Source organism: Manis javanica, chromosome 3 (assembly GCF_040802235.1).
Source record: "Manis javanica isolate MJ-LG chromosome 3, MJ_LKY, whole genome shotgun sequence".
Lineage (NCBI taxonomy): Eukaryota > Metazoa > Chordata > Mammalia > Pholidota > Manidae > Manis > Manis javanica.
Window position 1 is genome coordinate 178905129 of NC_133158.1, and position 25537 is coordinate 178930665.

Sequence of the window (25537 nt, forward strand, 5' to 3'; positions counted from 1 at the left end):
CAGCTAGAGTCCCTATCTGTAGAAGACAAAGACCGAGACTCACTTTATCCTCTGCAAGTAGGCAAAGAACCTGCATTGAGAGAGTTCCTAAAACTTACACCTCCCTCTACAACAAGACAGAAGTAATCAGCACCACCCCAGCTTATTCTAACAAGTAGTAGGCCCGCCAAACCGGAGTCACTCCATGTGTTACCTTTATCAAAGAACGCATTAGCACCGTGCAAATCATAGTGTTGAGACAGAACTATCAGAGTGTTAACCAAACAGATGACCCCTAATTTCATGATTGAAATAGATACAAGAAGAAGAGGGGAATGTAAGAATAGAAATAGGTTAGCATAAGCATAGCCATCTTAAAGGCCTAGAAGCCATTTTCTGAGTATGTGACTTAGAAAGAAAAACTGGAACTGGGTAAGGCCTTGAAAAACAAGTTAATCATGAGCACCGGGTGGTGGGCAGCTGTGACCCTTGGTCAGCTAACCTTGGTCAGTAAATCTTACATACCAAGCTTATCGTGTAGAACCTCCCTAACCATTGAGGAGTAGTCTTACCCTGCCCTTGCTTAACCCCAGGATATATGTCTTGCAAGAATAATGTATAGTTATAGAAAATTGCTATGAGTTAAGTGCTTTGAAATTGCTATATAAACCCTTGGCTCTGAGTGCTCGGGGTCCTTGTTGAGACCCGCTGCATCGGGCTGACTTGGACCCCAACTAGTTGGCTGAATAAAGACTTTGCTTGAATTTACATCTCTATGCCTGTGTAGTTTGTTCTCTGGGGAAGCCTCGGAAGCCTGGACCCTAACACTTTGACTTACAAAAATGACCATTTTATACTGCTCAAACTAAAATTTACACTCAAATACTTGTTGCAGGGTCTGCTGAGACAGTTATCTACCTACTCTATCCAAAGATTGTTCCTTCGAGGCAACACCCAGCCACCCCACCAGCACTGGGACAGTCAGTGGGAGGAAACTGTTGAACCAAGTCTGCGGGACAAACCCCTGGGGTCCAGAGAGGACCACTCTGCTTCCTCTGGTTCCACAAAACAGTGGGGCCCAGAGGGTTGGGGTTGGGAGGACAGAACAACACAGATGCTGCTCTACATGAGCACATGCTTCCCTAGATATTACATATTACAATGGGAAGTGTGGCCACAAAATGAGGAAACCATGAGAGATAAGGAAATGTGGAACTGAGGAATGCAATGGAATGTTTGGAAGCAGAAGACCTGGGTGTGGCCTGAAAGTCTGGAAAAAGGAATTGTGGATGAGATCAGGAAGCTGACTGTGAAAAGTCCCAGAGGCTTATTTGACCTGGTTCCAACCCTCCCTTCTAGAGAACTCAAGTCCCTCAGAGGTAAGAGAGAGCTCTGAGTATGTGAATAGGCTCAAGGACACTTTGGTTAAATCAGAGTCCCAAGCATAAACATGTCACTTTCACATCTCAAAGTGAGCCACCAAGCAAAATTAATCTACATCCGTGGCTCAGAGGCTATGGGGACCACCCCACTAACCAGCAGGACAGGAGTAGAACTTCGAGTAGAAGCCAGGCCCATTTCCACCCACAGTAGGATATGCATCTTACCTGGAGCTCCATCACACAATTTTCATAAAATAATAATTAACCTAACCGCAATGCATTTCAGTATTTTCTATTCTATCTTATATTTCCTAAATGCTGGACATGACCCATTAACTGATTTCACAACCCACTTTTGGGTGGCGACCCACAGTTTGAGTGTATCCTTCTGGGGTGGATCCAGAAATGAAAGGGTGTGGTATTTCTGGACTTCTCCTAAATACTGTCAGCCCCCACGTCCCATTCAGGACCACAGGGATTGCTGGGCTGTGCGAGGTGTTAAAAAAACAAAATTCAACCAACTAAATTTGAAGATCTAATTGGCTTTATTAAGTGTTTCATGGATCAAGCAGCATCCCACCTAGCAAGTAGAGTAATGCTCCGAAGGGCAACAGAAAGCTTTTTAAAGGCAAGACAAGGAAGTCATAAACAGCAAAAAGGGTTGTTTCAGAGGTCACCTCCATCTGGGGACAAAAGGGCCTTATTAGGTAGATTCCTTTGGGGAATGGAGAGGGCCCAGGTGACATTTTCTTATTGATGCTTACCAGAAAATTCCTGACTGACTACAATCTGCGGGAGGTTGAAACTGCAGCTAGGTGAGGTATTAAGCCCCAGTTTGGTGACTTTGCCTAACAGAAGTGACCCCAGGTTGGGCCTGTGTCTATCTTTTTAACGGTTCCCTCCCTTATGATCAGATTCTCAGCCTGATGGAGAGATGTGATCAGAATGTCAGGCGTCAGCACCACTGTCAGTTACTGCTCTGTAGCTGCAGCTTTTGTAGCTCCTCTTACGTGGTGGTGTCCATGGGTCATGACATTTGTGCTTTTACCTCTGTGATATTCACAGGTTAATTCAGATTCAATGAGAGCCTTAAGTCAGTCATTCTCTTCAATTCTCCTCTGAAGTTCCAGTATCAGGGAGGTCATCTGTTTGGTAGTTAGTTGTTTAACTGCATTTAAACCTTTTCAGAGAATACAACACATCAGAGATTATTATGGTAATTATAAAGCAGGATGATTCCAATGTTTGGAGTGCATTTCAGAGCAATGGTGCCCAAACCCAAACCAATCAAAATGAAATAAATCAAAGAAAGACACCTTTTTAAGCTAAGTGGCTTGTTCTGTGATCCTATTTAACCGAGTTTCAACTTCCCCAGAAGTGTTAATCCAGCTTCAGCAGGTGGTGTGGCCACAGCACAGACGATTCCCTTGCTCAGCTAAAAGATACTCAAGGGCTATACAGTCATCAAGAACAACTTTGGCCAGAGAGTCTGAGGATCTTTGTTGGGCAGCTATTGCTTCAGTAGCAAATTCTGCAGTAACTTCAGAAATTAGGAGAAGTTCCTGATCATATTCCCCTTACCTTTACCCCTAACCAGGGAAGCAGGGACCTACCTACCAAAAGAAACCATGAAAGCCTGTGGGAGGTTTTAAGCCCATGATATAAATGTAGGGGAATTTGCCAATGAGATACCTTATTTTGCTAGTAAAAAATTAGGGACACAGTTTTCTCCTAGCCTGAAATTAAAAACTGTTCTAAATTCCAGAGGTTACCACCCTTAGCAAGGGCTGAGGAGCTATGGATGAGAGTGTTATCTTTCCAGGCCAATGCTAGAGTAAAGGAAAGGAAAAGAAGAAGTAGTTTCACACCTAGTTGAAGTATAAAGTCTTGATCCATCATCTTGGGGTGAAGCAGTCTACACCAATGTCAGCTTCTCTTCCTCAATCTGATTCAGAGGTGGTCTCCTGTGTCTGTTCAAGACCAGGTGTCAATGTGAGCCGCATTTAGTTGTGAGATGTGTATCCGGGTTTCAATGCCCTCTAATTCTGCAACAGTGTCAGTGGTCAGGAGCACTCAGAAAGGTCCTTCCCAGGGTGACTCAAGAGCTCTCTTCCTCTGATGTTTCCAGTATACCCAGTAACCAGGCTCTAGTCTGTGACCAACTGGATCCTTTGAACTGGGTTGTGGTAAGGATTCTTTTACCTGCTGACGATATGCTTGGGCATAATATATTAGACACTTGCATTTTAGCATGATATACAACAAGGGACCAACAAAGGTTGTACACCAATAGACATTGTTCTGCTGCTAACTATCTCATATGGAGTGAGTTTATGTTTTCAAAAGCTGGTACTGTGAACAGTCAGCAAAACCAAAGGCAATACCTTAGTCAGGGAAGTCCAGTAGTTTTTGCAAGTTCAGAAACTTTAAGATTGAGGTCCAGAAGTTTGCGGGGCTTTCCTTAAAGCTTTTACGATTTGCACAGTGAAGTGAGGACCCCTATCATTGGAGATTACAGAAGGTACACCCTAAGTGGAAACATGTTCTAACAGTTTCTTTGTTACTGTGAGGGCACCAACTATGTAACAAGGGAAGGCTTCAACTCTCTGGAAAACAGAGTACAATAATAAGAACATTTTATAACCTATACTAAGTGGCAGTTGAAGTTCAGCTGCAGTTGTTCAAAGGGTCCAGTGAGAGGAGGTCTGAGGCCTCTGGAAAACAAAATGGTTTCTCCTTAAAGGCACTACGGTGAGTGAAGAAATGCAAAAACCAAAAGAAAAAAGGAGTCTGACAGGGATCCAGGAAGGGACCGCAGCCATCTTGGGGTTCCCATAGCCCTGACTGTTTAATTTGCAATCATTGTTTGCTCATCTTTCTCTGACTCTGGTGAAGATTGTTGCTACATCAGAGGAATATCAGGATGGCAAAAGTCTGGCAATAAAAGGCCAAATTTTGCAGAAGCTGAATGGACTTCATTTACATGTGCCATAATCTCTTTATAGATTTATTGGGTATTGAAGAGACTCGGTTTTCTTAAGAAATCAAAGACCTGATTAAGACAATGAGAAGCACAAGAAATTATTCTGATAAAACAAAAACACTAAGGACAAGGAAAACCCTTCACAATCTCTTAATATTAAGCAGACCAATAGTTCAAGAAAACTCTGTTCTTTCAAACAAGAAGTTCCAGTTTTACATAAGATCATTATTGATATTAAAGCTTACTTTTGACATTTAAATCATTTTTTTTTGAGAGGGCATCTCTCATTTATTGATCAAATGGTTAACAACAATAAAATTCAGTATAGGGGGGTCAATGCTCAATGTACAATCATTAATCCATCTCAAGCCCAATTCTCGTCAGTCTCCAATCTTCTGAAGCAAAACGAACAAGTTCTTACATGGTGAACGAATTCTTACATAGTGAATAAATTCTTACATGGTGAACAGTACAAGGGCATTCATCATAGAAACTTTCGGTTTTGATCACGCATTATGACCTATAAACAATCAGGTCAAATATGAATATTTGTTTGATTTTTGTACTTGATTTATATGTTGATCTCACATTTCTCCCTTTATTATTATTATTATTTTTATTTTTAATAAAAAGCTGAAGTGGTAGGTAGATGCAAGATAAAGGTAGAAAACATAGTTTAGTGCTGTAAGAGGGCAAATGTAGATGATCAGATGATCAGGTGTGTGCCTATGGACTAAGTATTAATCCAGGCTAGACAAGGGCAGCAAGACATCCACGGATGCAGAAGATTTCTCTCAAAGCAGGGGGGGTGAGGTTCTGAGCCTCACCTCTGTTGATCCCCAAATTCTCACCTGATGGCCCCCCTGCGACTGTGCCTGTCTTAGGTTGTTCCTCCCTTGAGGAATCTTACCAACCTCTGGCTAACCAGTCATCTTCCGGGGCCATACAGGGAAATGTAAAGTTGGTAAGTGAGAGAGAAGCCATATTGTTTGAAAAGGTTAGCTTTTTACTTCTTTGCAGATTTATGCCCTGTGGCTTCTATGCCCAGCACTTGTCTCGAGGTATCTTTACCACCTGGAGGAATTATGATACTCGGTAAATTCGATATGAGGCACGAATTCTATTTAAGGGTTGTAATTAGGAAGGAAGAAGAAAAGCTACAGAGGTAGCATATGGAAGAAAACATGGGAGGATTGATTATTTCTTTGACATATCTTCTTGGAGTACCTTAAGTATGTATAGGTTTTAAACTACTAACTAATTTGCACACACATATTAACATAATAGGAATACGGTGACATAAACAAAGCAAATCTATAATTACCATCCATCTCCAGTGAAGCCAAGAAAACCATTTAGGCACCCTAGGCATTTGTGAAAATTTGTCTATGATATGATGGATATTGTCCAACTGTACTTGAACAGTCTGAGAGAAATCAGACAAATTAAAGCAGCCCATTTCTCGGATCTGTTCACATCCCATATGTTCTTTTAACCGTAGATAGTCTATAGTCATAAGTTTTTGGAGTGCTACAACTTGCACCCCTCCCAACTCCTGGTTGAGTACCAACAGTACAGATCCGGTTAAATTCATTGTCTCACTGTATACACATGCCAGCCTAGACATCTCCCTCCTCATTCCTATGGCAAGTCCAGGAGATGGTGGGGTGGATGCAGCCACAACCGCAGCATCGTCCGGATCCCTGTGGAGGCTTTTTGATGATCATCCCCCGGCACAAGTCCTCCAGAGAGTGCTGATGCCGGAAGCTCCTCCTCATATCGTATCTTAGTTTATTTTCTGGGTATCCAAGCTAGGACTTGATCTTCTGCATAGAAACAAACAGATCCTTTGCCCACACTTTGACATGCCCTCCATACCAATGTGCAGAACTCATTGGAGGTCAGCACACAGTAACTGCTTTCTTTTTTTTTTTTATTAAGAGAAAGGAATATTATCAGAAAAGAGTACCTCCATAGCTGATCATCTGACACCCTTTAAGTGATCAACATTAAGGATATTAAAAGCATGCGTTGATCTTTGATTTACCAATAGTTTTATCCTATCAAGGAGTAATCCCCCTTTTCTTTCCTTCCTTCTTTTTTTTTTTAAATTTTAATCTACACTTACATGAAGAATACTAGGTTTACTATGCTCTCCCCTATATCAGGTCCCCCCTAACAACCACATTATGGTTACTGCCCATCAGGTTAGCAAAATCTTGTAGAGTCACTACTTGTCCTCTCTGTGTTGTGCAGCCCACCCTCCCCTTTCTCCCTCCCCCCATGCATGCTAATCTTAATACCCCCCTTCTTCCCCCGCCTTATCCCTCCCTGCCCACCCATCCTCCCCAGTTCCTTTTCCTTTGGTACCTGTTAGTCCATTTTTGGGTTCTGTAATTCCGCTGCTGTTTTGTTCCTTCAGTTTTTCCTCTGTTCTTATAATCCTCAGATGAGTGAAATCATTTGGTATTTCTCTTTCTCCGCTTGGCTTACTTAACTGAGCATAATACTCTCCAGCTCCATCCATGTTGCTGCAAATGGTTGGATTTTTCCACTTCTTATGGCTGAGTAGTATTCCATTGTGTATATGTACCACATCTTCTTTATCCACTCATCTTCCGATGGACATTTAGGTTGCTTCCAATTCTTGGCTACTGTAAATAGTGCTGCGATAAACATAGGGGTGCATCTGTCTTTCTCAAACTTGATTGCTGCGTTCTTAGGGTAAATTCCTAGGAGTGGAATTCCTGGGACAAATGGTAGGTCTGTTTTGAGCATTTTGATAAAACTCCACAATGCTTTCCACAATGGTTGAACTAATTTACATTCCCACCAGCAGTGTAGGAGGGTTCCCCTTTCTCCACAACCTCGCCAACATTTGCTGTTGTTTGTCTTTTGGATGGCAGCCATCCTTACTGGTGTGAGGTGATACCTCATTGTAGTTTTAATTTGCATTTCTCTGATAATTAGTGATGTGGAGCATCTTTTCATGTGTCTGTTGGCCATCTGTATTTCTTTTTTAGAGAACTATCTGTTCAGTTCCTCTGCCCATTTTTTAATTGGGTTATTTGTTTTTTGTTTGTTGAGGCGTGTGAACTCTTTATATATTCTGGACGTCAAGCCTTTATCGGATCTGTCATTTTCAAATATATTCTCCCATACTGTAGGGTTCCTTTTCGTTCTCTTGATAGTGTCTTTCGCTGTACAGAAGCTTTTCAGCTTAATGTAGTCCCACTTGCTCATTTTTGCTGTTGTTTTCCTTGCCCGGGGAGATATGTACAAGAAGAGGTCACTCATGTTTATGTCTAAGAGGTTTTTGCCTATGTTTTTTTCCAAGAGTTTAATGGTTTCATGACTTACATTCAGGTCTTTGATCCATTTTGAGTTTACCTTTGTATATGGGGTTAGACAATGGTCCTACATGTAGCTGTCCAGTTTTGCCAGCACCATCTGTTGAAGAGACTGTCATTTTGCCATTGTATGTCCATGGCTCCTTTATCAAATATTAATTGACCATATATGTTTGGGTTAATTTATGGAGTCTCTAATCTGTTCCACTGGTCTGTGGCTCTGTTCTTGTGACAGTACCAAATTGTCTTGATTACTATGGCTTTGTAGTAGAGCTTGAAGTTGGGGAGTGAGATCCCCCCTACTTTATTCTTCTTTTTCAGGATTGCTTTGGCTATTCAGGGTCTTTGGTGTTTCCATATGAATTATTGAATTATTTGTTCCAATTCATTGAAGAATGTTGCTGGTAATTTGAGAGGGATTGCATCAAATCTGTATATTGCTTTGGGCAGGATGGCCATTTTGACGATATTAATTTTTCCTAGCCATGAGCATGGGATGAGTTTCCATTTATTAGTGTCCCCTTTAATTTCTCTTAAGAGTGACTTGTAGTTTTCAGAGTATAAGTCTTTCACTTATTTGGTTAGGTTTATTCCTAGGTATTTTATTCTTTTTGATGCAATGGTGAATGGAATTGTTTTCCTGATTTTTCTTTCTATTGATTCATTGTTAGTGTATAGGAAAGCTACAGATTTCTGTGTGTTAGTTTTGTATCCTGCAACTTTGCTGTATTCCGATATCAGTTCTAGTAGTTTTGGAGTGGAGTCTCTAGGGTTTTTTATGTACAGTATCATATCATCTGCAAATAGTGACAGTTTAACTTCTTCTTTACCAATCTGGATTCCTTGTATTTCTTTGTTTTGTCTGATTGCCGTGGCTAGGACCTCCAGTACTATGTTAAATAACAGTGGGGAGAGTGGGCATCCCTGTCTTGTTCCCGATCTCAGAGGAAATGCTTTCAGCTTCTCGCTGTTCAGTATAATGCTGGCTGTGGGTTTATCATATATGGCCTTTATTATGTTGAGGTACTTGCCCTCTATTCCCATTTTGCTGAGAGTTTTTATCATGAATGGATGTTGAATTTTGTCAAATGCTTTTTCAGCATCTATGGAGATGATCATGTGGTTTTTGTCTTTCTTTTTGTTGATGTGGTGGATGATGTTGATGGATTTTCGAATGTTGTACCATCCTTGCATCCCTGGGATGAACCCCACTTGGACATGGTGTATGATACTTTTGATATACTGTTGAATTCTGTTTGCTAATATTTTATTGAGTATTTTTGCATCTACATTCATCAGGGATATTGGTCTGTAATTTTCTTTTTTGGTGGGGTCTTTGCCTGGTTTTGGTATTAGGGTGATGTTGGCTTCATAGAATGAGTTTGGGAGTATTCCCTCTTCTTCTATTTTTTGGAACACTTTAAGGAGAATGGGGATTATGTCTTCTCTGTGTGTCTGATAAAATTCCGAGGTAAATCCGTCCAGCCCCAGGGTTTTGTTCTTGGGTAGTTTTTTGATTACCATTTCAATTTCTTTGCTCATAATTGGTTTGTTTAACTTTTGTGTTTCTTCCTTGGTCAGTCTTGGGAGGTTGTATTTTTCTAGGAAGTTGTCCATTTCTTCTAGGTTTTCCAGCTTGTTGGCATATAGGTTTTCATAGTAGTCTTTAATAATTCTTTGTATTTCTGTGGAGTCTGTCGTGATTTTTCCATTCTCATTTCTGATTATGTTGATTTGTGTTGATTCTCTTTTTCTCTTAATAAGTTGGGCTAGAGGCTTATCTATTTTGTTTATTTTCTCAAGAACCAGCTCTTGGTTTCGTTGATTTTTGCTATTGTTTTATTCTTCTCAATTTTGTTTATTTCTTCTCTGATCTTTATTATGTCCCTCCTTCTGCTGACTTTAGGCCTCATTTGTTCTTCTTTTTCCAGTTTTAATAATTGTGATGTTAGACTATTCATTTGGGATTGTTCTTCCTTCTTCAAGTGTGCCTGGATTGCTATATACTTTCCTCTTAAGACTGCTTTCGCTGCATCCCACAGAAGTTGGGGCTTAGTGTTGTTGTTGTCATTTGTTTCTATATATTCCTTGATCTCTATTTTGATTTGTTCATTGATCCATTGATTATTTAGTAGCATGTTGTTAAGCCTCCATGTGTTTGTGAGCCTTTTTGTTTTCTTTGTAGAATTTATTTCTACTTTCATACCTTTGTGGTCTGAAAAATTGGTTGGTAGAATTTCAATATTGTGGAATTTACTGAGGCTCTTTTTGTGAGCTAGTATGTGGTCTATTCTGGAGAATGTTCCATGTGCACTTGAGAAGAATGTATATCCTGTTGCTTTTGGATGTAAAGTTCTATAGATGTCTATTAGGTCCATCTGTTCTAGTGTGTTGTTCAGTGCCTGTGTGTCTTTACTTATTTTCTGCCCGGTGGATCTATCCTTTGGGGTGAGTGGTGTGTTGAAGTCTCCTACAATGAATGCATTGCAGTCTATTTCCCTCTTTAGTTCTGTTAGTATTTGCTTCACATATGCTGGTGCTCCTGTATTGGGTGTATATATATTTAGAATGGTTATATCCTCTTGTTGGACTAAGCCCTTTATCATTATGTAGTGGCCTTCTTTATCTCTTGTTACTTTCTTTGTTTTGAAGTCTATTTTGTCTGATATTAGTACTGCAACCCCTGCTTTCTTCTCACTGTTGTTTGCCTGAAATATGTTTTTCCATCCCTTGACTTTTAGTCTATGCTTATCTTTGGGTTTAAGGTGAGTTTCTTGTAAGCAGCATATAGATGGGTCTTGCTTTTTTATCCATTCTATTACTCTATGTCTTTTGATTGGTGCATTAAGTCCATTTACATTTAGGGTGACTATTGAAAGATATGTACTTATTGCCATTGCAGGCTTTAGATTCGTGGTTACCAAAGGTTCAAGGTTAGCTTCTTTAGTATCTTACTGCCTAACTTAGCTCGCTTATTGAGCTGTTATATACACTGTCTGGAGAGTCTTTTCTTCTCTCCCTTCTTATTCCTCCTCCTCCATTCTTCATATGTTGTGTGTTTTGTTCTGTGCTCTTTTTAGGGGTGCTCCCATCTAGAGCAGTCCCTGTAGGATGCCCTGTAGAGGTGGTTTGTGGGAAGCAAATTCCCTCAGCTTTTGCTTGTCTGGGAATTGTTTGATCCCACCATCATATTTAAATGATAGTCGTGCTGGATACAGTATCCTTGGTTCAAGGCCCTTCTGTTTCATTGCATTAAGTATATCATGCCATTCTCTTCTGGCCTGTAGGGTTTCTGTTGAGAAGTCTGATGTTAGCCTGATTGGTTTTCCTTTATAGGTGACCTTTTTCTCTCTAGCTGCCTTTAAAACTCTTTCCTTGTCCTTGATCCTTGCCATTTTAATTATTATGTGTCTTGGTGTTGTCCTCCTTGGATCCTTTCTGTTGGGGGTTCTGTATAATTCCATGGTCTGTTCGATTATTTCCTCCCCCAGTTTGGGGAAGTTTTCAGCAATTATTTCTTCAAAGACACTTTCTATCCCTTTTCCTCTTTCTTCCTCTTCTGGTATCCCTATAATACGAATGTTTTTCCTTTTGTATTGGTCACATATTTCTCTTAGTGTTGTTTCATTCCTGGAGATCCTTTTATCTCTCTCTATGTCAGCTTCTATACGTTCCTGTTCTCTGGCTTCTATTCCTTCCATGGCCTCTTGCATCTTATCCATTCTGCTTATAAATCCTTCCAGGGATTGTTTCACTTCTGTGATCTCTTTCCTGACATCTGTGATCTCCTTCCGGACTTCATCCCACTGCTCTTGCATTTTTCTCTGCATCTCATCCCATTGCTCTTGCATTTTTTTCTGCATCTCTGTCAGCATGTTCATGATTTTTATTTTGAATTCTTTTTCAGGAGGACTAGTTAGGTCTGTCTCCTTCTCAGGTGTTGTCTCTGTGATCTTTGTCTGCCTGTAGTTTTGCCTTTTCATGGTGATAGAGATAGTTTGCAGAGCTGGTACAAGTGACCGCTGGAAGAGCTTCCCTTCTTGTTGGTTTGTAGCCTTTTCCTGGGAGAATAGCGACCTCTAGTGGCTTGTGCTGGGCAGCTGTGCGCAGACAGGGCTTCTGCTTCCTGCCCAGTTGCTTTGGGGTTTATCTCCGCTGTTGCTGTGGGCTTGGCCTGGCTGGGGCTGTTCCTCCAAAATGGTGGAGCCCCGTTGGAGGGGGAGCAGCCAGGAGACTATTTATCTCCGTAAGGGGCCTCTGTGCTCCCTGCTGCCCAGGGGGTTAGAGTGTCCAGAGATCCCCAGATTCCCTGCTTCTGGTCTAAGTGACCTGTCCTGCCCCTTTAAGATTTCCAAAAAGCACTCTCCAAACCAAAACAACAACAGCAACAATGAGAGAGGGAACAGAAAGAAAGTGAAAAAAAAAAGGAAAAAAAAGGAAAAAACAAGCGATTATTTTTTTTTTTTTTTTTTGTCCTCAGGTGCCGGTCCCAGGCACCCGCTCACTGTTCCTGCTGCCCTGTCTCCCTAGCACCAGGGTCCCTGTCCTTTCAAGGCTTCCAAAAAGCACCCACCCACCGGTCCCGCAGGGAAGGAACGCTCAATATTCTTTGTCCTCAGGCACTGGTCCCACGCACCCGCTCACCAGTCCCGCCGCCCTGCCTCCCTAGCACCGGGGTCCCTGTCCCTTCAAGGCTTCCAAAAAGCACTCGGCAAAAAGAGAGAAAAAAAAGGGGAAAAACGCGCGATTTCTTCCGTCCTCAGGTGCTGGTCTCAGGCACCCACCCACCGGTCCCACAGGGAAAAATGCGGGATATTCTTTGTCCTCAGGTGCCGGTCCCAGGCACCCGCTCACCAGTCCCGCCGCCCTGCCTCCCTAGCACCGGGGTCCCTGTCCCTTTTAGGCTTCCAAAAAGCACTCGCAGAAAAGAGAAAAAAAAAAGGGGAAAAACGCACGATTTCCTCTGTCCTTAAGTGCCGGTCTCAGGCACCCGCCCACCGGTCCCGCAGGGAAAAACGGGGGATATTCTTTGTCCTCAGGCGCCGGTCCCAGCCACCCGCTCACCAGTCCCGCCACCGTGCCTCCCTAGCACTGGGGTCCCCGTCCCTTCAAGGCTTCCAAAAAGCGCTCGCCAAAAAGAGAAAAAAAAAAAAAAAAGGGGAAAAACGCGCGACCTCCTCCGTCCTCAGGCACCGGTCTCAGGCACCCGCCCCCAGGTCTCGCAGGGAGAAACGCGGGATATTCTTTGTCCTCCGGCGCCGTTCCCAGGCACCTCCTCACCGGTCCCGCCACCCTGCCTCCCCAGCAACGGGGGCCCGTCCCTCTAAGGCTTCCAAAAAGCGCTCGCCAAAAAAAAAAAAAAAAAAAAAAACCGCTCCGGTTTCTCTCCACCCGCCGGGAGCCGGGGGGAGGGGCGCTCGGGTCCCGCCGGGCTGGGGCTTGTATCTTACCCCCTTCACAAGGCGCTGGGTTCTTGCAGGTGTGGATGTGGTCTGGATGTTGTCCTGTGTCCTGTGGTCTCTATTTTAGGAAGATTTTTCTTTGTTATATTTTCATAGCTCTATGTGTTTTTGGGAGGAGATTTCCACTGCTCTACTCACGCCGCCATCTTGGCTCCCTACTGAGGCTCTTTTTGTGAGCTAGTATGTGGTCTATTCTGGAGAATGTTCCATGTGCACTTGAGAAGAACGTATATCCTGTTGCTTTTGGATGTAGAGTTCTATAGATGTCTATTAGGTCCATCTGTTCTAGTGTGTTGTTCAGTGCCTGTGTGTCCTTACTTATTTTCTGCCCGGTGGATCTATCCTTTGGGGTGAGTGGTGTGTTGAAGTCTCCTAAAATGAATGCATTGCAGTCTATTTCCATCTTTAGTTCTGTTAGTATTTGCTTCACATATGCTGGTGCTCCTGTATTGGGTGCATATATATTTAGAATGGTTATATCCTCTTGTTGGACTGAGCCCTTTATCATTATGTAGTATCCTTCTTTATCTCTCGTTACTTTCTTTGTTTTGAAGTCTATTTTGTCTGATATTAGTACTGCAACCCCTGCTTTCGTCTCACTGTTGTTTGCCTGAAATACGTTTTTCCATCCCTTGACTTTTAGTCTATGCTTGTCTTTGGGTTTAAGGTGAGTTTCTTGTAAGCAGCATATAGATGGGTCTTGCTTTTTTATCCATTCTATTACTCTGTGTCTTTTGATTGGTGCATTAAATCCATTTACATTTAGGGTGACTATTGAGAGATATGTACTTATTGCCATTGCAGGCTTTAGATTCGTGGTTACCAAAGGTTCAAGGTTAGCTTCTTTAGTATCTTACTGCCTAACTTAGCTCACTTATTGAGCTGTTATATACACTGTCTGGAGATTCTTTTCTTCTCTCCCTTCTTATTCCTCCTCCTCCATTCTTCATATGTTGTGTGTTTTGTTCTGTGCTCTTTTTAGGAGTGCTCCCATCTAGAGCAGTCCCTGTAGGATGCCCTGTAGAGGTGGTTTGTGGGAAGCAAATTCCCTCAGCTTTTGCTTGTCTGGGAATTGTTTAATCCCGCCATCATATTTAAATGATAGTCGTGCTGGATACAGTATCCTTGGTTCAAGGCCCTTCTGTTTCATTGCATTAAGTATATCATGTCATTCTCTTCTGGCCTGTAGGGTTTCTGTCGAGAAGTCTGATGTTAGCCTGATGGGTTTTCCTTTATAGGTGACCTTTTTCTCTCTAGCTGCCTTTAAAACTCTTTCCTTGTCCTTGATCCTTGCCATTTTAATTACTATGTGTCTTGGTGATGTCCTCCTTGTATCCTTTCTGTTGGGAGTTCTGTGTAATTCCATGGTCTGTTCGATTATTTCCTCCCCCAGTTTGGGGAAGTTTTCAGCAATTATTTCTTCAAAGAGACTTTTTATCTCTTTTCCTCTTTCTTCTTCTGGTATCCCTATAATACGAATATTATAACTTCTATGTCAGCTTCTATACGTTCCTGTTCTCTGGCTTCTATTCCTTCAGTGGCCTCTTGCATCTTATCCATTCTGCTTATAAATCCTTCCAGGGATTGTTTCAGTTCTGTGATCTCCTTCCTGACATCTGTGATCTCCCTGCAGACTTCATCCCATTGCTCTTGCATTTTTCTCTGCATCTCTGTCAGCATGTTCATGATTTTTATTTTGAATTTTTTTTCAGGAGGACTGGTTAGGTCTGTCTCCTTCTCAGGTGTTGTCTCTGTGATCTTTGTCTGCCTGTAGTTTTGCGTTTTCATGGTGATAGAGATAGTTTGCAGAGCTGGTACAAGTGACCGCTGTAAGAGCTTCCCTTCTTGTTGGTTTGTGGCCTTCCTCTCCTGGGAGAATAGCGACCTCTAGTGGCTTGTGCTGGGCAGCTGTGTGCAGACAGGGCTTCTGCTTCCTGCCCGGTTGGTATGGGGTTTATCTCCGCTGTTGCTGTGGGCGTGGCCTCGCTGGAGCTGCTCCTCCAAAATGGTGGAGCCCCGTTGGAGGGGGAGCAGCCTAGAGGCTATTTATCTCCGTAAGGGGCCTCTGTGCTCCCTGCTGCCCAGGGGGTTAGAGTGCCCAGAGATCCCCAGATTCCCTGCCTCTGGTCTAAGTGACCTGTCCTGCCCCTTTAAGACTTCCAAAAAGCACTCTCCAAACCAAACCAACAACAGCAACAATGAGAGAGGGTACAGAAAAAAAAAAAAAGGAAAAAACACGCAATTTTTTTTTGTCCTCAGGCACCGGTCCCAGGCACCCGCTCACTGGTCCTGCTGCCCTGCCTCCCTAGCACCAGGGTCCCTGTCCCTTCAAGGCTTCCAAAAAGCACCTGCCCACCGGTCCCGCAGGGAAAAACGCGCGATATTCTTTGTCCTCAGGCGCTGGTCCCAGGCACCCGCTCACCAGTCCCGCCACCCTGCCTCCCTAGCACCGGGGTCCCTGTCCCTTTAAGGCTTCCAAAAAGCACTCGCCAAAAAGAGAAAAAAAAAGGAAAAATGCGCGATTTCCTCCGTCCTCAGGTGCCGGTCTCAGGCACCCGCCCATCAGTCCTGCAGGGAAAAACGCACGATATTCTTTGTCCTCAGGCACCGGTCCCAGGCACCCACTCACTGGTCCTGCTGCTCTGCCTCCCTAGCACCAGGCTCCCTGTCCCTTTAATGCTTCCAAAAAGCACTGGCCGAAAAGAGAAAAAAAAAAAAAAAAAAGGGGAAAAACGCGCGATTTCCTCCGTCCTCAGGTGCCGGTCTCAGGCACCTGCCCTCCAGTCCCGCAGGGAAAAACGTGGGATATTCTTTGTCCTCAGGCGCCGGTCCCAGGCACCCGCTCACCTGTCCTGCTGCTCTGCCTCCCTAGCACCAGGCTCCCTGTCCCTTTAATGCTTCCAAAAAGCACTGGCCGAAAAGAGAAAAAAAAAAAAAAAAAGGGGAAAAACGCGCGATTTCCTCCGTCCTCAGGTGCCGGTCTCAGGCACCTGCCCTCCAGTCCCGCAGGGAAAAACGTGGGATATTCTTTGTCCTCAGGCGCCGGTCCCAGGCACCCGCTCACCTGTCCTGCTGCTCTGCCTCCCTAGCACCGGGGTCCCTGTCCCTTTAAGGCTTCCAAAAAGCACTCGCCAAAAAGAGAAAAAAAAAGGGGGAAAAACGCGCGATCAGGCGCCAGTCTCAGGCACCCGCCCACCGGTCCCGTAGGAAAAAACGTGCGATATTCTTTGTCCTCAGGCGCCGGTCCCAGGCACCCGCTCACCGGTCCCGCCACCCTGCCTCCCTAGCACTGGGGTCCCTGTCCCTTTAAGGCTTCCAAAAAGCACTCGCCAAAAAAAAAAAAAAAAAAACCACTCCGGTTTCTTTCCACCCGCCGAGAGCTGGGGGGAGGGGCGCTCGGGTCCCGCCGGGCCGGGGCTTGTATCTTACCCCCTTCGCAAGGCTCTGGGTTCTTGCAGGTGTGGATGTGGTCTGGATGTTGTCCTGTGTCCTCTGGTCTCTATTTTAGGAAGATTTTTCTTTGTTATATTTTCATAGCTCTATGTGTTTTTGGGAGATTTCCAATGCTCTACTCACGCCGCCATCCTCGCTCCGCCCCTCACATTTAAATCATTTTTAAATAAATTAATTTTAATTTTCACCAGCTTGATCACACATTAACATTCCTTTTCAACAAACTAACAGCTTTCTTCCTACATTGAGATTTTGTCCTAAATTGTCCCTCTTTAAAAAACCATCCTCCACCTGTGGGACAAAATTACTCTTTTCACTTCAATGAAAAATGTGTTTTGATTCTTCACACCTTCTTTTACCAAAATGACACATCCTACTTTTCTTCTTGCAGAGATGTTTCCCTTATTTCTAGTGGCTTTAATAACATTTATGAGAATTCTTAATTTTTAGAAACCTTAATTTCTAGTGAAAATTAAGTAGTAAGCAATTGTGAACTGTCTGTTGCACCAGTATTCTTTATAATGGCAAATTTATTACTACATTTCATAATTTCTAGGAACTTGCTTCTTCATAGTACAGTCTTTCAATTAAGTACAAAACATGTTTACAAATAGACCAAATTTATCTTTAGTTTCTCTGTAATAAGGAGACAAAAGTATGTAAATTTAGATTTGCCTAGTAATTATATCTTATTTGGAAATGATTTAGATATTCAATGAACTCCCATCACTTAATTTAACTTAGCAAAATTTTAAGGTTTCAGGTTATCAAAAAGATTTTGGATGCTATTTTTAAGTAAAGATCTTTACTATACCAAGTTATTATTGACAAATTTTGTAACAGTGGTTAAGATGAGCTTATTCTTAGTCACCTTGGATAGAATATAAAGGATACTTAATGCTGGTAATGCTAAAGACATGTCTAATTTTATTAAACCAACAAACCTAAGCTCATTTTTACTTACTGAAAATTATCCTAGATCACATGCACTTGAAAAACATTTGGGTTAATTTCTATTACATTTCTGAGATTTAGAAATGTTCAATTTATAAGCACTTATTTTTAAACCAATTAAATAGAGCTTTTTACAAATTAACTTTAGCAATACCATCTGGAGGTAGAAAATGCCACACATATAAAACACACACACACACACACACACACACACACACACAAATACACACATTCAGATAAATTCCAGTTTTAAATTATTGCCATGAATTTGGTATAATACAAAATTCACTAGTTATGAAAGAAGTTGGATCCAGGTTTGTTTTTCTGGTAAATGGAGTAAGATAGGGTTACCCATCTAACATGACTAAAGCTCTTTCTAATGGTGGAGAAGACACTTAAGATTTGTGTTTTTCCTTGACAAGTCAAGTTCTAAATGACATATCTGCTTTTGAAATTCAAGGTAGACATTTACATCTCCAAGGCATACATGCACACACACACACACAAAAAAAAAAAAAAAAAAAAAAAAAAACCTGCAAGTTCCTCCCAGAGGACTTTTGTTCCTTTAGCCAGAGTTTTTACAGTATCAACAAGCCTTTTGAGATAAACAAGGGTTGGGGATTGGTAAAAGAATCCATGGGCTTTGAATTGTTACTGGAGCCACACCTCCAATCCTGTAAAGACTATAGTTGTAAAACAAGAACAGCTGTTTTAATTCCAGAAAGAATTGGGTTGCCACCTAAATGATATCAAAGGACAGACCCACCCATCACCTATGTTAGAATATTTTTCTTCCCCTTTGGGTACATTTAACTTGTGGGAAAGTCCTTTAAAAATTCCTATAAGGCTTTTAATATCAGCTTCCAATTTGGAAGTTATTAAATCCTTTCAAACATCATCTCGGGTTTCAGCCAGGACAAACAATAAAATTTCTTGGCAGTACTGAACAACCTCATGACCCAAAAGGCATCCTCAAAAACAGTGAAAAAGATACTTCTTCACAAGATCTGGAGTTACTACTAAAGATAGCCTGATAACCTACATGTCTGAGGCAGGCAGAAAGCTGATGCAAGTTCTTGGGATATAATATGAGCAAGCAAGAAGGCAATAGTTAGTTACTCCTGGGAGAGAAAAGATCAATAATCAATTGGTCTGGATTAGGAAATATTGGGGAGGAAGAATATTCCTCTACCCTTCAAGGTTCTTCTAGCTGGTCTAAGAATCAAATTCACATGAGACATATTGACAGCTGAAAAGAAAACCAAAATTTAATTACATACAACAGGGAATCCATAGACATTAAATTCTAGACAGTCAGGGACAGTGACATATGTATGTCATCCTGAACTAAGGCGAGAGGGTAGGGAAGGAAGGCAATCCACTGGAATATGAAAGAGTAAATGTTTGGTAAACAAATACTTGATGGGCCATACAGAAACAATAGGATAGAGACCAATTTTAACAGATATAGCCACATCCCTCTCTGTCTACCACACCTACTTCATATTATAAAACATTGTTGTCTGTGGTGACAGCTCTCATCCTGGAGGAATCCCTCCCTCTAAATTCTTTTTATGCAGTTGCAGGTGTGTGTGTGTGTGTGTGTGTGTGAGTGTGTGTGTGTGTGTCTTTCTTTCTGCATCTTGATTGTTTTCAGCTGACATAAACTATGTGCCAAAGTGGTATTCTTGGGTCAGCCTGCTCTGCTCATGGCTCCTACAGAAGGGACAATGGAAATTTTATTTTTCTCTCTGTACTTGCCTCTATTTACAAAAACTTGAGGATCCTCCCTGAGATTAAGAAATTTTTTCAACTGTGGCCCTTAGTTCTGCCTTTGACCAAGGAGTGAAAGATACCTGAAGAGGATCTCCTGTAGCCCTGGGTAGTTTTTATCTTAAAAGGTAACTGTTTAATAGTAGTTGGCATGGAAGAGCCCAGAATGAAAACTCCTTCTTCCACAGGCTAGAGTGTCTATGATTTGAACTTCCCACCCTTGCCAATGAGAGGAGCACCTGGGTTTTCCTACTGGCATGTCTAAGCAGGGCAAAAAGGAAAAGGGGAGTAATGGGGTTTGAATGATATCAGTGGTCAAACATCAAAAATGGAGTCACACTCTTCATTACAGGTTATTACAAGTAGCACTGCTATGAACATTCTTGTATAAGCCTTTGGCAAACATGCATTTCTCCTGGGTTAATCTCCAGGAATACAATTGCTGGGTGTATTGACTTTGGTAAATACTGCCAAACAGTTTCTCAAAGTGATTGTATCAAATTACATTCTCTCCAATGTTTATGTCTGTACTGCAGCTCGTTTATCCCCCCTGCATTTGAGGGATATTCAGTTTGTTTCCAATTTTTTTGTGATTATAAATATTAATGTGCAGATTTGTGGTAAGCATAGGTTTTCATTTCACTTGGGTAAACATTATGAATGGGATGGTTAGGTTTTATGGTAAGTGTATGCTTAACCGTGTAAGCAAGCAGGCCAGCTGCTTTCTGAAAGTGACTATATTACTTTGCCGTAGCAAGTCCTGTTCCAACTCCAGGGGCCTTTTGAGTTCTGATTCTCCACATTCTCATAAATACTCAGTGCAGTCAGTCTTTCATTTTAGTCTGTTCAGTAAGTGTGAAGTAGGTTTTAATTCATTGTTTTGATTTCCATTTCCTTATTGAACATATTTTCATGTGCTTACATGCCATACAAATATATTGTTCGGTGAAGTGTCTCTCCAAATCCTTTGCTCCATTTTTTAAAACACTGGGCTGTTTGTTTTCTTACTATTGAGTAAATAGGGCTCTTTGTATATAATTTTGGATATATAAAGATGTAAGTCCTGGATATAAGTCCTTTATCAGCTATATGATTTGCAACTACTTTCTCCTAGCCTGTGATTTCTGACTTGTGATCTGTGAGTTTTCACTACTTTAACATTGGAAGAGCAGAAGTTCTTAATTTTGGTGAAGTTCAAACAATTAACTTTTTTCTTTTATGAATTGTGTTTTTTGTGTCTTATCTAAGAAATCTTTGCTTGCTCTAAGGTCACAAATATTTTCTTCTAGAAATTTTATAATTTGGGGTTTTACATTTAGGCCTTAGGGGGGGTTCTGATAATGTACATTTTTAAAAGTCACAGCTTATGTCCAGTAAAACAGTGAAGGTATATAAAGACAGTCATAATTCCTGTGCATATAGTCGAACATTATGGATTTCTGTAACTCAAAGCTTATCTTTCAGAATAAATGACATGAAGCTCTGGGAACAATGGGGCTGCTTTCCTCTTTGTATCCTACCTTTGATAGGTGTGCTGTCAACTATCTATTTAGTAGGCTATAAATATACCCTTCCATGCTATAAATAATTTCACATAGTCTTGGCTTTGTCTCTCTGCTCCTTTAGAGGCTCATTTGTTTGGCCTTTCAAAAAGTTAAAAGTTGGGAAGCAGGTTTGCTTAATGAAACTGACAAGCAAACCCTCAGTAGTATAACAAATACATGAGAGTTCATCTTGAAATCAGAATAATTTGTAATCAATAACTTTAAAATTGTCTACAAATGTCCAGGTCCACCTCAACAAACTGACAGATTATTCTTCTCTTACAGAGTGAAGAACATTGGATATCTCTTTATTTTTATGAGTATCTTTTTTTATCTACCTTGAGTCACAGTTAAAGTTAATGAGCTATTTATTTCTTTACAGAGGCAAGAGACACCTCCTTGATTTGTGGAGCACCAGTGGCATCCCTGGTTGCATTTGGCCTTGTTCTAGAGTTCCCACAGGTTTCACAATGGGCCTTCAAGCTCAAAAATCCCAGTTCCAGGATTTGAGCTAGATAAAGGACATAACTTTCCTCAAGGTGAAGGAGTTCTCTATATTCCAACACACATGCAATGTCAGAGAGAGTTCACATCTTAGAGAGTCTTTAGGTGGGGAAATCTTTATAGCGCTTAGCACATTGTGTCCCAAAGGTGGGACATGCAGCAGAGAACACAACAGACAATGCCAAAGTCTGTTGTACACCAACTATTGTGTGGGTATGTGTAACCCTCTGCAAAAGACATTTGAAGGAGAGCTATGGTGGACAGGGGCAGGGAAGATGGACCTCCCTGATATGCAGACTGTAAACTATGGAGTTAAGCAAGGTGAAGACTTAAGAATATTATAGTATTATTAGCCCAGCAATCTCCCATTTCACAAATGAGACCTAAGATTATTTGTCTTGCATCCCCACACAGTCCTATATAACTTCTTTGTGGTCTTCACTCAGCCCAACTTGAATGCCATCCAGTAACCCCATCTTTTCCAGGTTAAAGATGCCACAAGGCTTTGGTGGTCACTATGAATCATATCCAGATTTACCGTGCTTGCTCTTGGTTTTGAGGTAATTGTGACTTGCGACGCTTGGATCCTTGAGGATGGTCTGGAAACCCACAGTCATCGGGATGGTCAAGAGCTACTTTCCACTTGTGTTTTCTTGAAATTCCCTGTCATAGTTCTAGTATCCTGCTGGAACATATGTGCCGGATGGAATGGAGGGTGGTCTGGCCCGCTGCAAAGGAGCACCCAGGATGTAAGTAAGTACTACAAGAGAACAACAGATTATAAGGAAGTTCTCAGGGTTTGAGCCACACTACTGGAATACCATCCAGTGTTGGTAAAGCCTGAGTCCTGAGGTCTGGTAGATTGTAGAATTGCAGCATTAGAGTCCATTTGGATTCTTGGAAGGGCTTCAGGCCACATAAAGCCTGCTTGTTGCAAAGTTTTATTTAGTTTTGTTTACCACCATAGTTTTGCTTCTCTCACCAGTGCTTTGGAGGATGGAAGGGATGTGTGGTTTGTAATTTATACACGTTGGAAAAGTCGTCCCATAAGGTGAGAATATTACTGAGTTTAGATATGAATCTAAATATGAATCTATGTTTTCCTGGAGAGGAACACATTTTTGGAGATCATTTGACTGTGGTAGCACCTGCCTTCCAGTAGGGGTCGTCTCGGGCTGCCCACAAAATAAGCCTAACTTAGACCCAGGGATGGCTCCTAACCTCACATCTCTTAAGAGGGTGCTTCCCCACATTACCAGTGGCAGAAGAAAAGCAGGGCACACAAGGAAAAACCACTAAGTTAAAAAATCCAGGTGTGTGCCTAACATTTTTTATTCTCTCATGCTCCTTCATCCAGTTGTGTGCTAAGCTGTCAGGGAGAGTAAGGAGGGACCTGGGGATCACAGGTGGCCCATCTTGGTGGAAGCTATAAATAGATAAGACAGGATGGCAACCTGCTAGTGTCCAGGCAGCCTTTTCTATATTGGGGTCCCATCCTGTGTGGCTCTGTGGTTGTTCCTACATGGGGAAGGGAGGAGGGGTCAGGGACCAGGGTGCTTGTAACTGTATGTATGCGGTGGACTGCTTCACCGCATTTCCTTTTGTGTACTTCAACTGCTTTAACTTAGTAAACAGAGCTTTCCTGGGTAGAAATTCATACTTATAAATCCAATGCAGCAATAAACTTATAAATATTCGGCATCTAGAGATCTCCAGGTTGTTTCAATATTATGACTAGTTCAGTAAGATTTCACCTTAAAATAAAAAATCTATATTGCTCCAACATTTCAAATCACGCTGTCATTCTATCAGACAAAACCCCCATTCCTGTGACAAATATGTAAAACATCAAATATGCAAAGCCACTTTCTTAACACAAAAAAATATTAATACCAATGGATCTTTTCTCTTAAATATTTCTATGTTTTATTCTAAAGCTTCCCGGGTTAAAAAATGTTTACCACCTGAGGAAGGCAGTTAACATACCAGTGACCTGAAACTACTTACTAGCACTTGGGCTGGGAGGCTAAGAACCTTGTTTTAGATCCCATGGGAAGCACTAAACTCTATATATGATTATGTTAATGATTCATAATGTCAAGAGGGTAATAACTGGTTGAACATATACAATATCTGATATTTGCTTTAAAATACTCCACAAAAAAAGAAAATACATACTTTAATACATAAATAGGGGAATGATTACCTAGACACTTCCCTAGCTTCATTTTGTTACATATTTTTTCTCCTTAAAAGTATGTGGTTTTTAGCCAAGTTGGATACTTGATTGAATTTTGAAATCTTTATATAAATGTACATGTTGATATGTAAATACCTTTACATTAAAAAGTAAAGATATGTAAATATCTCTCGAGATCCTTGAATTTGATGTTACATAGTAATGTCTTTTGCATTTAATTTTAAGACATGAAGACCTGAGGGAATTGTGCCTTCTTTCATATTCATAGGACTATATAAATCCTGAGGATCTTAAAAATTAAATGCAATTGGACTTTGGATATTTTACATGGCTACATCTGATTCAAGGTCTGGACTTCTAGGTTCATTCTACTAATAATCCTTTTGAGTCAGAAAATGTCTCCTAGCTGCTATATTTAAGTTTCTGTATTCTTCATGATATCAATAAACAAGTTAATATCAACATGATTAACAAGCTCAATAGTTATGCAAAGCGTTACTAATAGAATTCTTGAATCTGTGAAGACCTCCTATTTATATTGAAAAATCTTGATTCCTAAAATACACATAATTAATTTGTATCTTAATACAAGAAAATGACTTAAAAATACAATATTAATTGTATCAATAAAACTCCAGAATAAAGCCCAATATTTTTTATGCAGTTTCTTTTGTTTTAACTCTCTCCCACAGTGTCATTGCCATTAAGTGTGTGTGATCAAACATGTTCTAGAACTGCACTGCTCAATATAAGTAGCCACTAGCTCTATGTGGCTGCTGAGTGCTTGAAATGTGACTAGTCTGAGCTGAGAAGTGCTGCAAGTATGAAGCACACACCAGATTTTGAGACAGTATACAAAAGAATGTAAATATCTCACTAATATTTAATATTGATTATATCTTGACAATATTTTTGACATTTTGGTTTAAATAAAAATGTATTATTAAAATTAATTTCACCTGTTTCTCTTTACTTTTTTAATGTGGCTATTAGAAAATTTTTAATTCCATAAGTGGCTCACATTTGTGGCTCACCATCTATTTCCATTGCCCAGTACCGGTCTTGAGTCACCCAGTCATGCATTCTGTGTGTGCTGATAAGAGTTCCTTCATTGGATAGATGGACTGGTGCAGTTTTTTTCAATTTGAGGGCATTAGATTTCTAACAATGGATGGTCCTGAGGTCTTAAAAGGTGGAGGCTTTCTGCTATTGGACTGTTCTTAGTGCCAATGATACTAGAGGGAAAGAGAGAATCTGCTCTTTTACTCCAGAAATCTCAGTCTCCAAGGTTTTGTTAAGAGTTTTATTTCACTACCATTAAACCATACAACGATTTAATGCCAATTCTAAGTATAAAATTAATAATATGATTTCTGGCTTATTAATAAGCCAGTTCTAAATCATTATGTATAATTTCCAGTGATATTAGGAACCATGTATTTTCACATGCTCAGTTGATTTTGAATTTATGAAGACTTTGACCTAATAGTATTAAAAAGAAAAACAGGCCCAACATGGTGTCACTTCTGCTAGGCCAAGTATCACACCTGGGCTTAATACAGACAGTCTTAGCCTCTCCCAGGAATGGGATTTTAAACCAATCAATCAGGAATTTCCTAACCATTGGTGAAATAATCTGCATAAAGTCCCCTGCTCTTCCTCCTAAGTGAGGGTGACCTTTCCTGAAACAATCCCTAATCTTTTCTATAACTTGTCACACTCTCCTGCCTATAAAAACCTTCCATGATGTACACTCCTGCGAGCATCTGTGCTTGGTCGAGGGGATGCTGCCCAGTCATGAATTACTTAATAAAGCCAATTAAATCTCCAAATAGACTGGTTAAATTTTGTTTTTTAACGCTAGTAAAATCAGCATCATGACCCACAGAAGGACAGTCAGGAGACAGTAACCACAGTCATTTGAATAGGGAAAGTTTAATATAAAGAATTTTA

At 41.1% G+C, this 25537-nt stretch overlaps 1 long non-coding RNA gene across 6 annotated transcripts in view; it reads right to left on the bottom strand.

Moving 5' to 3' along the window:
- Positions 1-1887: 1887 nt before the first annotated feature.
- Positions 1888-25537, bottom strand: part of LOC118970945 (uncharacterized) — a 46177-nt gene continuing 22527 nt past the window's right edge. For 2 of the 6 annotated variants that reach the window (XR_012129568.1, XR_012129566.1), the window contains exons 2-5: positions 21923-22112; positions 16586-16655; positions 3230-6170; positions 1888-2541 (exon numbers count right to left, since the gene is read on the bottom strand). This is a non-coding gene — a long non-coding RNA (uncharacterized lncRNA). Of the gene's footprint in view, positions 2542-3229; positions 6171-6714; positions 8552-16585; positions 16656-21922; positions 22145-25537 lie in introns of those variants that run through there. The other 4 variants (XR_012129569.1, XR_012129567.1, XR_012129565.1 and 1 more) reach the window with 3 other exon arrangements.